Raw genomic sequence first — 14,279 nt, 5'->3', positions numbered from 1 at the left:
GCACTGCCCAAGGACCCGGGGTCAGTAGGGGGCCCCATGAAATGCCCCAGGTACCATTTTATAGGCTTTTTTTGAGTGTGGGCAAGGACATAGGGGCCCCATGATCCCCTATTGCCTGGGGGCCCCATGAGTTGTCAGTCCTCTCCTGGATATACCGCACCGCATATATGTGAACCCGGGCTGAATGAAAACTTCCATATTCCTATTATGAAGAGAAAAACATTCTCCTACCTCTGACTGATACGTATTGAATCATTGTAGAAAGACAAGAGGTCAGATTTGTCACTTCAAGATCTGGATGATATGTACCCTGCAGGGATAAAAGAGACAGATTATTATGCAGATGCCCAGCCACAGCCACGTCCAGGGGTGGACTGACCATTTGGAAACTCAGGCACTGCCCGAGGGCCCGAGGTCAGTAGGGGGACCCATGAGATGCCCCTGGTACCTTTTTCATAGGCTTTTTTGAGTTTGGGCAAGGACACAGGGGCCCCATGATCCCCTATTGCCCGGGGGCCCCATGAGTTTTCAGTCCACCCCTGGCCATGTCTGACCTGGAAGTTGACCTAGTTGCCGTGCTGGGTAAGATATTCAAATATTAATATATTCTTACATAGTTACATACAGGAGTGGACTGACAACTCATGGGGCCCCCGGACAATAGGAGATCATGGGGCCCCTGTGTCCTTGCCCACACTCAAACCACACCCAAAAAAACCTATGAAAGGTACCAGGGACATCTCATGGGGCTCCCTACTGACCCCAGGCCCTCGGGCAGTCCGCCCCTGTTTACATAGTTAGTCTGGGTGAAAAAAGACAAAATTCCATCCAGTTCAACCACAGAAAAAAAAATAAAAGTTATAATCCTACACCCACAGTTGATCCAGAGGAAGGCAAAAAAAACAGCAAACCGACTGGAGAATAAGCTTTCAAGACAAATTCTGTCCTCTATGGAGGTCTCACCCCTTGTGACCCCCACTGGCATAATGGTGGCTCAGGTGGCACTCCCGGCACGTGCTCAACTTTCCAAGTTAGGTGACACCAGGGATTTTTTTTCTCAGAGAGTAGGTGCAGGTACTCCCCACTAGTGATGGGCCGATCACCCCCCCGTGCAGTTCACAGTCGAACATCCGAACCCACGGGATGTTCGACCATGAACTTCAAACAGGAACCAAACAATTTACTGAGCGGTATCTTCCTGCATCCGAGTATGTGATAAGATAGCGCTCAGTTATGAGTTCTATTATGAAGTCATGCGGTATTTCATGACTATTGCACCAGAGATAGGCTCATCCACTTCCCCATTACCACCATTACCGTTCCTCACCAACCCCCTTCCCCTTAAACAATTATACTAACAAAAGACATAACACCAATTTTGGAGTAAATGGCCAACACAGCCTTTTATTAACAACTCAAGTTACAATACACCAACCAATCCTTATAACAAAAACCCACAGAATTGTTGTTGGTCTTCGAAGGCACCCCAAAACGATCCGAAATGCACCTGAGGACAACCATATACACTAGGCCTCCAGCCGCAACCAACCAGCTCGGAGACAACCATCCCGTCCGCAGTGCAGCACCACCACCTTCCAGTTAAACCTTGGTTAACCGGGAATGTCCCCGGGCATCCCATACCACGGATGGGTCCCACACCATTGTTGTTTACCTTCCAAATAAGAACCGCCTCCAAGGACCAACAACCGCCCATGAACCAACATAATCCCCCCCTCTACCTGGAGGGATCCAAAACTCACCCAAACAGGAAAGGCGGGAGGGAAGCTCACACTCTTGCCGTCCAGCTAACTGACGCCCCCTCACAGTACCTCCCACCCTAAAGTGCAGCAAAACCCCACCTACACCAACCTCTACCAATCAGCTACCCCCCACTAACAATAACAAATCCCCCTGGAGCTACCTTAACCCTTTCTGCTCTTCCTTCCCCCACTCTGGGCCTAGTCATGTATGCCCTGCGCTATTTCTTCTTTATTTCGCTACGGGCATTTCTGTTGTGAGACATTCATTCATGTCTCCGCTGTCAGTGAATGGGAAAAGAATTGTCAACATTTGTTAAACGGCGTGGGGTCCCCCCTCCCGTCCATACCAAGCCCTTCAGGTCTGGTATGGATTTTGAGGGGAACCAGGGGGGTTTCCCGCTGACAGCTGAATGGAAAAAGAATTATCAACATTTTTTAAACAGCGTGGGGTTCTCCCTCCTTTCCTTCCCAAGCCCTTCGAGTCTGGTATGGATTTTGAGGGGAACCGGTTGGGTTCCCCGCTGACAGCTGAATGGAAAAAGAATTGTTGACATTTTTTAAATGGCTTGGGATTCCCCATCCCATCCTTACCAAGCCCCTCGGTTTTGGTATGGATTTTGAGAAGAACCGGTGGGGTTCCCTGCTGACAGCAGAAAGGAAAAAGAATTGTTGGAATTGCCCGACAGTTAACATTTTTTTTTAAAAAACGGCGTGGTCTCCCCCCTCCCATCCATACCAAGCCCTTCGGGTCTGGTATGGATTTTGAGGGGAACCGGTGGGGTTCCCCGCTTACAGCTGAATGGAAAAAGAATTGTCAACATTGCTCGGCAGTTACATTTTTTTTCCTTTAAAAGGCGTGGGGTCCCCCCTCCCGTCCATACCAAAACCCTTCAGGTCTGGTATGTATTTTGAGGGGAACTCCCATTCCAAAATATAAAAAAAATCTATACTAGACCCTTATCCGAGCATGCAGACCGGAAGGTCAGGAAGGGGGAGGGATGAGCGAGCCCCCCCCCTCCTGAACCATACTAGGCCACATGCTTTCAACATGGCGGTGTCCTTTGGGGAGGGGGGCTCCCCCCAAAGCACCTTGTCCCCATGTTGATGGGGACAAGAGTCTCTTTGCCACAACCGTGGACTGTGGTTGTGGGGGTCTGCAGACTGGGGGGCTTATCGGAATCTGGAAGCCCCTTTAACAAAGGGGCCCCTAGATCCCGCTCCCCCATATGAATGAGTATGGGGTACACGGTACCCCTACCCATTCACAAAAAAAAAGTGTAGTGTAAAAAAAGATAGGAGACAGTTTTTGACAAGTCCTTTATTAAAAATGTTTTTTTAAAAATCCCCCAAAATAGACCCAATTGCAATCATGAGGCCCGCCACCGCCGCTACCCGAAAAAAAAAGCATTCTGCTTGAGATGTTGGCTCCCACCGTCTGACAGCTGCGCCTCCAATGACAGTTCTTAAATACTGTCATGACGTCACAAGAGGTGGGGTTCACTCTGCCCCCTTGTGACGCCATCACGTGCTGTGATTGGTCAAAGCATTGCACCTGGACTGTGGTCAGGTGCATTGCCTTGACCAATGACAATGCACAGGGTTAGGGTGCAGTGCATTAAGCGGCGCGGAGGACAAACAGCCCGCCAAATGTCAAATTCACACGAAGTCACTCTTGAATATATGCCCCCTACCCACCTATGAGCACTGTCCCTTAGTCTTACCTCCTAACCACCTATCAGTACCGACCCTTTTAGAGAATTCAGAACCAGGTTCCATTTTTAGTGATAAGTAATTTGAATGGAATTTATTAATGATAACAAAAAAAGCAGTAAAATAGATCCCCGGCAGCCAGCAACAATAAATCCTCACAGCAACAATAGAGCAGCTCAGAAATAATTTATCCACCCAGCAACAATAGACCTCCAAGAAACAATGGACCCTCCCAACAAGAATAGATCCATGCAGCAACAATAGACCCCCCTACAACAAAATACCACCCCAGCAACAATAGATCTATCAGCAGCCAGCAACAATAGATCATCTCCTCAACAGTAGATCCCTCCCAGAAACAATTGACCCCACCTCCAGCAACATAAGACTCCCCAGAAACAATAGATCCCCCAGCAACTAGCATCATTAGAACCTCCAGCACCCCTTGCCATTACATACATTCAGTGCTGGAGGTGCCAGAACTGCATTCCCCATGTCCCTCCACCCATATATGAAATCTTCACTATTGCAGATCTATGGCCTCCAGCATTATCTTTACATTCATCACTTCCTCTTGTGTTTAGGATACCATGTGACCGGTATATGAACAATATCTCTCACTCCTGCAGGATAAGCTCTACCCAAAAAATTAATATGTACTTGCAGGTCTAAGCTTTCTAATATTTTTCCTCCTACTGATGCCAGGGCATGTTTTCCTCCGACAGACATCTGGGTATTTTTTCTGACACCAGGGCATATTTTCCCACTGACAAAGGCCTACATGCAGAGTCAGAGGGATATATCTGCCATTGAAAAAAAGAAAAAAAAGGTGCTACTGCCCATCTGATGCTCATCCCAAGAGGTGCGTGATCCACAGTAGCCTATCTGTTCCAGAAATTAATGAAATCGATCCACACTATCACCACTGCTCTAAAATCTTCATTTTATTAAATCGACCACAGTAAAAACATCACAGGTACAAAGGTTGACGCGTTTCGGCTTAGAAAGCCTTAGCCATAACCTATATGGTTACAGTTGGATAAAAGAAATTAAAGCTACAGCCCTCAGGTATAGGTGAGAACGTTGAGCAGTGACACCATAGTTTGATGGCACAGTTGGTGAGCAGGGGCAGACTGACAACTCATGGGGCCCCAGGGCAATAGGGGATCATGGGGCCCCTGTGTCCTTGCCCACACCCAAGAAAGCCTATGAAAAAGCCAATGAAAAGTACCAGGGGCATCTCATGGGGCCCCCTACTGACCCCGGGCCCTCGGCAGTGCCCGAGTGCTCGAATGGTCAGTCCGCCCCTGTTGGTGAGCTTCCTTTTTCTGTATCAAACATCATGGGACACAGAGCCATCATGTTACACTATAGGTGATTGGACAAAAAGATGGGAAGTCCTCCCCTCTATAGCCCCTTCCATACAGGAAGTACCTCACCAACTTTACAGATTGGAGCGGAATTCTAGTTAACTTTTTAGTACTAGGAACTTGATTTCCATGGGTAGAGATCACTACCTACCGTATCTATATTCTGGAATTGAGAGCAATTTTTGTATTTTTTATGTATTTTTCTTTTGCATGGGGAGGATAAGTTACAGGATCTTCTGGTAATGTGGACAATGCCTCAGCCATGGCATATTTATTCAGGGGAGCACCAGCAAAGCAGCTCAGGAAGAAGTGGATCTCATCTTGTCTTGGATGGGGCTCCATGTTCTCACTCTGTCTTCTAGGAGTAGGAAATGGGTAAGTGGACTAACTTGGCACCGGGCAGTGGTGGCCAGAGGGAAGCATACCTGATGTGAATCTGTTTTATGTGAATATGTTTGGTACTGGAATTAAGGTCCTCAAACATTAAAGTAGATGCCCTGGTGGCATCAGAAAACCAGTTCTCTTTAATGTATGCCTTTTCTACAAGTCAGCTTTTTCAGTGGCTACTCCACAGGATTCGGGAGGGAGTTGGTGTTGCTGATCACATCAGCTTGGCTCAGGAGAACATGCCATTCTGACATTGTGATGGATGAGCGATGGCCTCTTACAGCTTGCCCAGTCCTCCAATATTGTGGGGTCCAATCTTCCATTTTTTCTTTATGGTCGCTGTCCTTGATGGAGTGAGTTTTATAGCCAGGGTCTGGAAGGATAGGGGAGTGTCTGTACAATCATCTCCATGGTTTTGGGAACCAGGTTGGCCACATTTTATGGAGATTTACCACAGCATATGGAAATTATTTGTGGCCTGTTGTGTGTTTGGGAGGTCTTTGACTCACAGGTATGTCATTGGCAGTATTTTGTCTTCTCCCAGCCTGAGACTGGTATCCAAATGGCCTTTAGTACAAAAAAGGAGCAGTTTTCAGCCTTGCAATCTTTTTTTCTAAAGGCCAATTGCTGCTCATTCCTTTGTGTGTGCCCTTATGCAGGGTGTCACACACCCAGCCTCCAGTCAGCTCACTTTTTGACTTTGATTTCATTTTGCTGCTGTCAGTATTACAGATACCATCATTTGAGCCATTTGAGGACCTTCCTTTAGTTCTTTTTTGATGCAGAAGGCTGTGTTGCCTGGTTGACATTATTTTGACTTAAGGGGTATCAACTAGGGTTTCCTTCCTGCAGGGAGCTGTTTCTTGCACTTCATCAGGACAAGGTGGTATTGACTTTGATCATCAATTTTTGGCTGGTTCAGCATTTCATCTCAACTTTGCCATTGGGCTACTCTCTTGTTTACCCCAAGCCTTGGTTACTGAGGGACAGAACCTACACATTTTGGATGTCGTCATGATGTAGCTGTTATTTACTGACTCACTCAGGGAATCAGGCTTTCATTTTGTCCTCCCAGAAAGACCAAAGAAGGGCAACACTGTTTCTAATCCTCTATTTCTCACTGGATTTAACTTATCACTCAAGCCTATGGTTTGAATGGAAAGTTCTACCATTTTCCAGTGACGATTCAGTCTGCCAAGGGCGTTGGTGTCTCCAGGGCTTTCCATCGTCAGTCCTCAGTGGCTCAGGTATGCTAGGCTGCAACGTGGCATTCGGTTACAGAGTTTTACCAGGTGTATGTCAGAACCACTGAAGATGTTTGCTTTAGTACTTTACAAGCCGCTGTATAGATTATTTTTTGGCCAGGGCACTTTCTATAGAAATTTTGGAGAATCGTACTAAACACAAGAGATTCTACTGCCTTTACAGTTTCATTTAATTACAGGAAGGTTGATGACCAGCCAGGGAACTTTCTATAGGAATTTTGAATAATTCTCCACAATTTCTATAGAGAGTACCCTGGCTGGTCATCAACCTTCCTGTAATTAAATGAAACTGTAAAGGCAGTAGATTATTTTTTGGCCTGTCGGTGGTGGCGACTGAGTCTCCCTCCTGTCATGAGCATTGCTAGGACATCCCAATGAGTAGGGAATAATATAGTGGCTCTGTGTCCCGGGATTTATACTATAGCAGTATTTCTGTATTTACCTGTAAAATTTCGTTTTTGGTTTACATCACGGGACATAGAGTTCCCTTTTTTCTATGTTCATGCATGGCTTGCTCCAAAACTAGGTACTTCCTATATGGGAGGGGTTATATAGGGAAGTGTTTCCAGTCTTTTTTGCCAGTGTCCAATCACTTCCAGGTGGCATAAAACCCAATGAGTAAGGAATATTATGGTGGCTTTTGTTCCCCACAGCTTTGATGCACTTTAAGAAATAGATTTTACAGGTAAGTACAAAAATCCAGTTTTTCACAGCACTGTGCTACATTGATATAATTTTGTTTTTAAATAGCGTATAAAACAGTGCAAACCAAAAACACTTCATGGCACCACCCCATATTCCTTGACCCCCTACTCATCCATATATTCCAAGGTGCTCTAAAATAGTGAGGCAAGGCTGAGACCCATTGAGGAAGCACTTACATTTCTTGACTTCAGCTCCAACGCCAGGCATATCCTGTCTAGATGCCATGCCATGTCATTTGATAGCTTCAGAATTTTTTGAGAATGATCCATTTCCAAATCACATTGGCCGCTCTGCAATCCTTGAGTACTGGTAGCATAGCTACTACAATTGCAGATGAGACCTGTAAGGATAGAAATCAGATCAATGACCATCCAAATTAAGTTGGCTCAAATTCCGATGTATCATTTTTAATTGATACAAGTGTAGATATTCACACTCACATATTCCTTCAACTTGCATTGAGAAGACCTCAATGCCAACCATCCCAGGAGAACCATAGTGATGGTAAATCCAGCCTACAACTGATTAACCCTTTGGATTCTGGAGCCATTTTCTTTTACTTTGCACACATATACACTAAAATTCATATTTTTTTGCATGCAAATGCGCTTAAAACTTCAAAATATTGTATATTTTCTGAAAACAGAAGCCATGTATGTAAGCCATGGAAGAAACTATGGTTGTTGTTTTTTTAATAATATTTGAGATGCTGCTTAGCAAATCTACAGTTCCAGTAATAAAAAGTAATTTTACTGTACACTAGGGTTGCTCTTTGCGTTCAGAAAAATACTAAATTTGTCCCAAACATCGAAGATTCAGTTTTTTAAAAAATGAAAGCTACAAAGTTTAAGTGCACTGAATTTGGTTCAAAAATGCATTAGACGCCGAGCAGTGTGCAAAATATAAACACATAGCAGTAATCATGCAAATATAACTATGCATGCAGCTCTTTGACATAGGAAGTTCCCCACCACTGTAGGGGTTATGAAGCAATTAAAAGTGAAAAAAAAATCTGTGTGTAGTTCCACTTAATATTCCAAACAGACCCTTATTTAGGCCTGCAGACAAGGAAGGGGGGGGGGGGGGGGCGATTGCGGCATCAGACCCCAGCCCTTCTCACCAAACTTGTGACCGAAGGACTAGCCAATCTAAAACCGTGCTGTCACGTGCGTAACAATGCCACGCCCAGCTGCACCCTGCACAAAGATTTTTCAGCTAATGGACCATAATCGGTGTATTTGCAGCCTGGGAGCGATTGTTACTGGGTCAGGTTAATTAACCCTTCACACTGCCACCACCCCTTTTTGTACAGAGAAAGAGGAAACTTGGCAATATCAGCAATAACACTATGATGGTTGAATAATCGTCTGTATACCACTGTCACCGCAGGCAGGTTATACAGAGGTTTAAACACGCACAGTAGTGCTCTTCAGAGACAGGGGTTCTTAGTTTGCATTAAAGAGCTTTAGAAACAGTTCAACACTTTCAGAAAGTAAGATTTATTACTAAATGGTCAAAAGGGTGCAATACAAATATTTACAGAAAAAAGATGTAGCCAATATATATGTATAAATATACAGAGAGCAATAACACAGCAAAGAGATAACAGAAATAAATTTAGAGAGGTAAAGTACTTGCCAGACGCCCTGGTTTAAGCAGATCAAGTTTCCTGAGCCAAAAGGGTGCCTTATCTCCCAAAGTTAGCTCCGATGTTAAAAGGGAGAATCTTCAACTTAGCTCAACTCAGCTCAGCTTAGCTTAACTAAGCATAAAAGCCTTTTTCTAGGAACTCAGCAGGGTGTCTCCCTACAGCAGAGAACCAATCGCCTCATTTAGGGAGGGGTGTGTAGGTGGAGACCCCAGCTAGAACAAAGATCCCTCCTAGCTTATATCATGGCCCATAACATACCCTCGGTGCGTTTAGCAGCCTTGCCACTAGTAGATTAATATGCATACGCATCTGCTGAATGTTTAGATATGAAATATGACATACCTGCTTGAGACGGTTAAAGAGATATCATTTTCTGCTCTCCTGTAGATGTCAACTAAAGGGTGTAATATATCAGACAATTTGTAATAAAGTGGCCAATCTGGATATATGCCTGGTTTTTATGTACGTCTTTCATAGTCCAAGATATGAAATCATAGGGCAAAGTGAATGTTGAATGTGATGTCTGCTTTATGGCTTATCTGGAATGTCTTTGAGGCTCAGCAAAGGCCTGGTTTATAGTTTTACGATCCTTCTCCAAGCAGAGTCTCGCAGACATCTGGGGGCCAGGCTAATTGGGGTTTATAGCCATGAGCTCTCCCGCTGGGCCTTGATGCCTTTTTGAACTCAGAATCCAGGGACCACGTGTCACTCAACAGAGAGGGAGGGGGGATGAGGGAAGAGGGAGAGAGAAATACAAGATGGAGGGTTGGAGCAAAATGGATGACCACATCCATCTCTGTGTGCACGATTGCTACAGGGGGCAGGAAAGGAGGGCAGGGATCATGCAGTCCTTGCTCTTTTCCTATACTAAACCAAACCATTTGCCTTTTAACGCTGGGGGGGTTACCTTGCAAAGGGAAGGTGGCAAAGCCTCTTCACCATCTCTGTGTACCTCAAAAAGATGGTGAAGGTAATAATAAAATAGGAAAGATGACTTACGGTCAAATCTTGAAGCCCCTTTATAGTAAGATCTAATATATCTGCCCTCTCTCATGAAAATACAATGCCTTGAAAAATACTTCATACCCCTTGAAATGTTCCCCATGTTGTCATGTTACAACCAGAACCATCAATGTATTTTATTGGGATTGGATGTGATAGACCGACACAAAGTGGTACATAATTGTGAAGTGGAAGGAATCTGAGAAATAGTTTTCAAAATTTTTGCCAAATAAACCTGTGAAAAGTGTAGCGTGCATTTGTATTCAGCCCCCCGGAGTCAATGCTTTGTAGGACCCCCTTTCGCTTCAATTCCAGCTTCAAGTCTTTCTGGGGATGTCTCTCCCAACTTTGCACATCTAGAGAGGGACATTTCTGCCCATTCTTCTTTGTAGAATCACCCAAGCTCTGTCAGATTGGATGGAGAGCTTCTGGGAACAGCAATTTTCAGGTCTGGCCACAGATCCTCTATTGGATTTAGGTCTAGACTGTGACTGGGCCATTCTAACACATGAATATGCTTTGATCGGAACCATTCCATTGTAGGTCTGGCTGGATGTTTCGGGTCGTTGTCCTGCTGGAAGGGGAACCTCTGCCCCAGTCTCAAGTTTTTTGCAGACTCTAGGAGGTTTTCTTCTAAGATTGCCCTGTATTTGGCTCTATCCATCTTCCCATCAACTATGACCAGCTTCCCTGTCCCTGCTGAAGAAAAGCACCCCCACCACATGATGCTGCCACCACCATGTTTTACGGTGTGTTCAGGGTGATGTGCAGTGTTAGTTTTCCACCACACATAGCGTTTTGCTTTTAGGCCAAAAAGTTCCATTTTGGTCTCCTGTGACCAGAGCCCCTTCTTCCACATGTTTGCTGTGTCCCCCACATGGCTTCTCACAAACTGCAAATGGGACTTCTTATGGCTTTCTTTCAACAATGGTTTTCTTCTTCCCACCTTCCATAAAGGCTAGATTTGTGGAGTGCACGACTAATAGTTGTCCTATGGACAGATTCTCCCACCTGAGCTGTGGATCTCTGCAGCTTCTCCAGAGTTCCCATGGGCCTCTTGGCTGCTTCTCTGATTAATGCTCTCCTTGCCCGGCCTCTCAGATAAGGTGGACGGCCATGTCTTTGTAGGTTTGCAGTTTTGCCATACTCATTCCATTTTCTGATGATGGATTGAACAGTGCTCTGGGAGTTGTTCAAAGCTTGGGATAGTATTTCTAACCTAACGCTCCTTTAAACTTCTTCACAACTTTATCCCTGACCTTTCTGGTGTGTGGCCTTCATGATACTATTTGTTCACTAATATTCTCTAACAAACCTCTGAGGGCTTCACAGAACAGCTGTATTTATACTGAGATTACATGACACACAGGTGGACTCTAATAGTAAGGTGACTTCTGAAGGCAATTGGTTCCACTAGATTTTAGCAGAGTAAAGGGGGCTGAATACAAATGGACACCACACTTTCCAGATATTTATTTGTAAACAATTTTGAAAAACATCAACATTTTCATCGCACTTCACAATTATTTGCCACCTTGCACATTCTATCACATAAAATCCCAGTAAAATACATTTACATTTTTGGTTGTAACATGACAAAATGTGGAAAATTTCAAGAGGTGTGTATACTTTTCCAAGGCACTGTAGTCCCATCTTGACATGACCATAATAGTGAGAACATACACTCGCCAGTCACTTTATTAGGCACACCTGTTCAATTGCTTGGTAACGCAAATGGCTAATCAGCCAATCACATGGCAGCAACTCTATGCATTTAGGCACCTAGACGTGGTGAAGATGACTTACTGAAGTTCAAACCAAACATCAGAAAGGGGAAGAAAAGGGATTTCAGTGACTTTGAATGTGGCATGGTTGTTGGTGCCAGACAGGCTGGTCTGAGTGTTATTAAAAAACTGCTGATCTACTGGGATTTTCACACACACCCATCTTTAGGGTTTACAGAGAATGGTCAGAAAAAAAGAAAATATCCAGTGAGTGGCAGTTGTGTAGACAAAAATGCCTTGTTGATGGCAGAGGTCAGAGGAGAATGAGCAGACTGGTTTCTGTGACATTCAGATGGTAGGGTCAGAATTTGGCGTAAACAACATGAAATCATGGATCCATCCTGCCTTGTATGGTGTCATGGTGTGGGGGGGATTTTCTTGGCACATCTTCTGATGGCTACTTCCAGCAGAATAATGCCCCATGTCACAAAGCTCACATCATCTCCAACTGGTTTCTTGAACATGACAATGAGTTCCCTGTACTCTAGTGGCCTCTACAGTCACCAGATCTCCATCCAATAGAGGACCTTTGGGATGCAGTGGAACGGGAGATTGGCGTCATGGATGTGCAGCCGATAAATCTGAAGCAACTGCGTGATGCTATCATGTCAATATGGACCAAAATCTCTGAGGAATGTTTCCAACACCTTGTTGAATCTATGCCACGAAGAATGAGCAGTTCTTAAAACAAAAGGGAATCCAACCCAGTACTAGCAAGGTGTACCTAATAGAGGTGTACCAAAAGATAAAAATTCAGTGAACTTGTAACTTTCTGTGCTCTTCACTGCACTGAAATCTCCAGCAAGAGCAAAAATGGAGAACCTCTCAAGATTCCAAATCTTTTTTTGTTATTATCACACATCAAACATATCAAACACATTGAATAGTAAGTCAAAAGACAACTAATGTATTTTGGAGGCTAAAATTCCCTTTGATTGGGGCTTGGGCAATGTAGCAAAAATGTATCTATTGTACTGAAACCAAAAGCTGGATATATATGGATATATATTTCTGACAAGAGGAAGACTTAATATTCAATTGCGCCTACATCTATGGTCTAATCCAGAGATCCTCAACCAGGGTTCTGTTGAACCTTAGGGTTCCTCCAGAAATGGTTAGGGGTTCCTTGAGCTGTGGCTAACTGACCTCCATGTGATGATGCCTTCATAGTTCCAGGTCCAACACCAATTGGCAGAGCCAAGGGAATGACTGTAAGGGTAGCATTCTGACCACCACTATAAGGGAAGCATTTTCCCCACTGACCACCACCAACGTAAAGGGAATTTTTCCAGTGAGCACCAATGAAAAGATTTTAGCAAAGGTTCCCTGAGACCTGAAAATATTGCGAAGGTTCCTTCAGGGTAAAAATGTTGGGAAAGGTTGGTCTAAGGCAGTGTTTCTCAACTCCAGTCCTCATGGACCCCCAACAGGTCATGTTTTCAGGATTTCCATTATTTTGCACAGGTGATTTGATCAGTTTCACTGCCTTAGTAATTACCACAGCTGTTTCATCTGAGGGAAATCCTGAAAACATGACCTGTTGGGGGTCCATGAGGACTGGAGTTGAGAAACTCTGGTCTAAGGATAGGGTTAGACACCACTTTGCTACATTGCCCATGCCCTGATGAAGGTTTTTTTTGCCCCTGAAACACTTTGGCTGTCTTTTTCCTTCCTGTTGTTACATCTGATAATAAGAAATCTTGAACACTTAAAGAACTTGTTTGACACCCTCTCCTTTTCTGTTTTCACATGGACTTTTTTGTAATTCCCATGGACTTTCATGGAATTTAGGTGAACACTGTCTTTTGAGGGGGTCCCTTATTTTCTGGAGAGCTGCCCAAGCCAGGCCATTAGGGGTTAAAGATTTGTGCCTACATCTCACCTATGCCTTTATTTACAGTGGAATCCCAAGCAATGTCATCATCATCCCTTTCCAGTTAAACGTTGGAACAACTCGTTTCTATGTTATGGTGACGAGGAGAAGGGACTGCAGTCCAAGACTGGAGGAAGCAGCATAAGGCAACAATGCTGCTCCCCTATGGATGCAGTTCAATGACTGAGCATTGTCACCCTGGGACAGGTGATAATAGTGGGGGAAAGCCTAATATAAAATGAAAGCAGTCACCACATCTAAGAACTGGTAAACTGCAATATAATACATTTTTGTTCTTGGGTTTAACACCAATTGTGCAAAACATTGAGGTTTTACCAACAGAATAAGATGGAACCCCCACCCCCAATATGTTACTTTATGTGTGCTTACCTGATGTGTTGGTGCAGTCTATGCTCCATAAACAGAAGACACTAAAAAAGACGAGAGGTAACAGGATGGTGGTCCCCATCTAGACTGAGAAGTAATGATGAGCACAAAGTCTTCAAAGATGTAAGATGCAATGACTCCACTTGTCAGTTTGGGAAAATCATCTCATCTGATGACGAGGAGGCGGAAATGGTCTTTATAAATTTCTTTTTTTTTTATCTCTAAGGGATGGGATAGTCAGCTCTAATGTACTGAATAAGATTGCTTTTAGTTCCACATTAAACATACTATTAGTAGAGAATTATGCATAAAAAAGTAGCTTTAATGGTCAAAGTGGACCTTGCATCCAGTATATTGTTTACATGTTAAGTACACATTAACTAAT

At 44.1% G+C, this 14,279-nt stretch overlaps 1 long non-coding RNA gene across 1 annotated transcript; it reads right to left on the bottom strand.

The window, feature by feature from the left end:
• Window positions 1-231: 231 nt before the first annotated feature.
• Window positions 232-14,037, bottom strand: LOC149438491 (uncharacterized). Its single transcript, XR_016307902.1, has 3 exons — window positions 13,898-14,037; window positions 7,374-7,537; window positions 232-310 (listed from the first exon to the last, which is right to left on the bottom strand). It is a non-coding gene; the product is annotated as an uncharacterized LOC149438491 (long non-coding RNA).
• Between the last annotated feature and the right edge of the window lie 242 nt (window positions 14,038-14,279).

Source organism: Staurois parvus, unplaced genomic scaffold (genome assembly GCF_062004578.1).
Source record: "Staurois parvus isolate SC_StPar_1 unplaced genomic scaffold, SC_StPar_1.0 ptg001190l, whole genome shotgun sequence".
Classification (NCBI taxonomy): Eukaryota; Metazoa; Chordata; class Amphibia; order Anura; family Ranidae; genus Staurois; species Staurois parvus.
The sequence above is the reverse complement of the archived record's forward strand: the minus strand, read 5'-3'. Positions and strand labels throughout refer to the sequence as shown.